Source organism: Solanum tuberosum, unplaced genomic scaffold, assembly GCF_000226075.1.
Source record: "Solanum tuberosum cultivar DM 1-3 516 R44 unplaced genomic scaffold, SolTub_3.0 scf00304, whole genome shotgun sequence".
In the NCBI taxonomy this organism is placed as follows: domain Eukaryota; kingdom Viridiplantae; phylum Streptophyta; class Magnoliopsida; order Solanales; family Solanaceae; genus Solanum; species Solanum tuberosum.
The window spans coordinates 389576-393876 of record NW_006239227.1 but is presented as its reverse complement, the minus strand read 5'-3'; positions in this window follow the sequence as shown (position 1 = coordinate 393876).

Sequence of the window (4301 nt, the reverse complement as noted above, 5' to 3'; positions counted from 1 at the left end):
TACTGGATAGCTTGAACTGAACATGCAAACTGAGAATGCAACAATTAATCTGATAATGATGCATTAATAACTGAGGCATGTATAACTGAATAACTGAGTTATCTGACCTAGCATGTGTAATTCAAGAACTAAAGAAATACATAGCTAGGGATCTGAAGTTCATGCGAGAAACGATGTAGTAACATGATAATCTGATTTGGAACATGTTAATAACTAATTCATGATGATCTGTTGTAATTCTAGGAACTCTAGGTCTGTTCATAATCATGGAATCAAGAATCTGACTGAATTCTAGGGATCTAATGGGCGAAAGGAACCCATTAGTGGAATCCCACATACCTGGTGACGAATTTCACGGAGAAATCCTTTGATTTCTGGGCTGGAACTGATGGAACCTTGCTTCGTTCTTGAACTAGGGTTCTTGACCTTTTTCTCCTCTCTTGCTTCTAATTTTCTAAGTTTTGATTAATGATTTGACTTAGGTAAGTTCTAGTTATGTTTCTAGGTTTAAACTGATTAAAATCTCATGATTTAGGGTTTAAACGACGTATCTTAGGGGTTAAACGAAATAGGAAAAGACCAAAAGACCCCTGAATTAACTGCTGTCGGAGTGACTGACGGTTTGGACTGACGGGCCGTCAATCAATCGACGGTCCTTCGATTGGGTCCGTAGGTCGAGTCTGCCCGACAGGGCTTCACTAAAACAAGCATAACTTTTTACTCGGAGGTCGGAATTCAGCAAAATCGGTGGCATTGGTTAGATAATTCAATTATCTATCATACCATAGGTAATGGGACACACAATTCCTTTTGTGCTAAAATTTATGATCATCTGAAGTTGATCCATCAATAATTTTCAGCTAACTAGCTGTTGACCCTCATCTACGGTCAGACCTACGGACCGTGGATCGAATGACGGTCCGTGCTGGTTGACCGTAGTTTGTGTCAGAGGCTGGGTAAGGGAAGTCTCGATCCACGGACACAGACCACGGACCGTGGTCTGATCTACGGACCGTGGGTCTGTCCGTGAGTCGGGACTTAGCCAATTTTCTGAGCTTGGCTGGGGAGGGGTTGCAGTGGTGAACCACGGACCACCAGCATGGGCCGTGGTCTGACCTACGGTCCGTGGAATTGGCAACCGTGGGTTGCACCTGCAACTTCTCAAAATCTGCATTTTTGGCCTGTTTCGAATACGGGGTGTTACAAGTTAGGTAGCCTTTAAGGTATCAGATCGAAGGTCGTTGAGTCCTCTTTCCAACACCACTGAGTTTGCTAAATTTTGAGTTCGGATGAAGGAGTTATGTCTGTTTGAGTGCAACCTCTCTAGTTAAGACATTTCATCTATTTTAAGGAGGGGTATTTTGATCTTTTACCTACCCCACTAGGCCTCCATGTTTTTTTCACCCAATTAGGGATCTAAAGTGATTGAGATCATTTTTTCATTCATTCTAAAACATTTAAGAAAATTAGGGAACAGCTCAAGAGGAGAAAATAGGAGGTTTCAAGAGTTCTTTAAGAATTTGGGGAAACCGCCATGAATTTGGTTCTTTTGAGGTATGTAAGCTCTCATAGTGTTGGATTTGTTCACCCTCACACCAATCATGAATTTTCATTTATGAATTTGTCCATGAGATTCTGTATGTTGAGATTCTTGATCAGGTTCTTGAGGTTTTGTACTTCATTCTTTAACAATGGAGTTTTGTTGAGTTCATGAGGTGAGGGTCTTGCGAATGAGTGTTGTTCTTGAGTGTTTTTTTTTATTAATTGTGTTGGGTTTATGAACCTAAGGAATTTTGGAAGAAATTAATCGATTCTAGACAAAAAATTGAGAGGAAAAAATCATCAAAAAGTTTAGGGTTTGGGTTGGGGCGGCGATCCCCTCAGAGTGTCAGGGGGGCTGGCGCCCTGCGCCTGCAGTGAGCCCCAAACCATCCCCAGTTAATTGAGGGCTGGCGCGGTGTGCCACTGACGCACCAGGGGCGTCAAACCCCTTTCGCCTCCATTCTTCATCTCGTATGCATTCCTTTGAATCGTGTTTTCGCTCTCTTTTTATTACCAACTATCTAAGGATTCATTGATCATCGAGAGATCCTATATATCCTAATCATAACTGTTAAATCTTCATTTCAAATCAAAGTAAAGAGTAAGAGTAAAGTTCGAGAAATTTTTTTGAGTCATTTTGAGAAATCTTTTACAATCTTCTAAAACTTGTTTTAAGACTTGAGTGAATGAGTAAGAGAATGAGGAGAGTTGAGTTTCATGTTTCAAAGTGTGTATAAGGGAACTAAGTATTCCCAAGTTTAAAACACTTTTACGTTTACAACGAGAGGAAACCTTGATTTCTAAACGAGTTCATGAGGAGTTTTTGAGCAGTATCTCCTTTAAGAGAATCTTTTGAGTAATTATCTCAAGTTGAGGATGAGTTATGTTTTTATACATTTGAGCATGAGTTCTATATATTAATGGGAGTAGTATTGAGCACCGATTTGGGGATGCGTTCAGACAACTCAAAATCCTAATAAACCATGTATGCCAACATGGGTAAAGGATTATACTTTTTAGATGATTCTATTGCTCTTAAGAATGGCTTAGTGGATCCAATTAGTTGAGGATGTCCTATACTCAGGCAAGGTATAAGACAGTTCTGGAAGCGTGGGCGAGACATTGTATCATCACATAACTCATAGTATGGTTGTCGGTTAGAGATTCTCCCAAATAAGAGTAAAGAGTTTATTATTGTATTTTTATATACATTGAGTTATTATCTATTGTGTTAAAAGCTTTATACACCTTTCATCTTTCATTGTTTCTTTCATGTTGAGTTGAGTGCGTTGAGTTGAGGTGAGTATATTTCCCCTTCTATCAGTTCAACTATGTATCCCTATGTTCAGTTTTTCCCTTACATGCTCTTACATTTGTAAAGACCCAGAAAATCATTTTTGGAAATTCTGAACTATTTGTTTAACTTTAGTTAATTAGTTGATGAGTAATTATAGATAATTGACTTAATTGATAATTAGTGGGCTAAAGTGATAATTTATATAACACCCTATACTATTTGACCTATATCTTTTAAAAATAAGTTAATAAGGTTTATCACTTTTAGAATATAATTATTTTAGAAAAAAAGAAAGGGAAGAAGAAATATTAACATGTGCAAAGCGGCGGCCGACATAGGAACCGACTTCTGCATATCTAGGTAATATTTCAGTTGATCTATTTAAGTATATTGTTATAGGTCATGTTATTATTATTAATATTATAATGTGAGATGGTGAAATAAAAAGGAGAGATGTGGGAATCTATTAAATATGTAATTTCATATGCACGCTGCAATGTTTCTGGTAATTAGGGTATTAGGGTTATTTTTTTTTGGTGGTAATGGTTAGTGTGTAGTGGTGACCAATGATTGAGGCAATCATTAGGGATGAGGTAATAATTAGAAATAAAGTATAACTTAAATTATGTTGATGGTTTTATTTTGTCATTCCTCGGACGACATAAGAATTGATATAACTTGTCACCGATTTGAGTTTTTACATTTTGATTATCATACTGTGAATCAAGTTTCGATATTATAATATGGGTAATTAAATCTTGGGTGTATTATCTTGTATGAAAACTATTAGAATTGTATTATTGGGAGAAATTAAGACTTAACCCTAAGCTTGAAACTTAGAAACTTGATTATAAATTCGGGGTGAGTTATTGGGTCTAAACTAGACACATAATAATATGAATGTTGTTAGTTTCAAAATCTTATCGTGGTCATTTATTTGAATAGATTGCTTTGAGTTGGAAGTTCAACGAAAATGGAAGGTTCAAGTCCCGGAGTGAATTTTTGGTTGATTGAGGCAAGTGGATTTCTAAACCCTTGTTAAGTGTATGGAATTTGTGTATTTCCTTGTAATATGTGTTGGGGGTAATGAGACTTGTTGATGGGTTGACTTGTCCACATTGATTAATTCTAATGGTGAAAAGGGGTAATAAAAGGCAACATGATTAATTGTTTGTGTGTGATGTGTTGATAATTGTTTGTGATAGACATTTGTACAAGTACTAGTGTTATAAAGGGAAGGTTTATTACTATAGAATGCAGATAGTAATCCGAGAATACCAAAGCATATGGGCATTAGCTGATATATTATTAACCTGATTTATTATGTGTGATTGTGTTCTTTATTGAACCCGTATACTTGTGATAGCTGAGGTGATTACATATCATATTAATATTTGATTGAGATCATCATCCCCTTTATTTGAAATTATATTGTGCACATGCATTGACATGAGATTGAGTA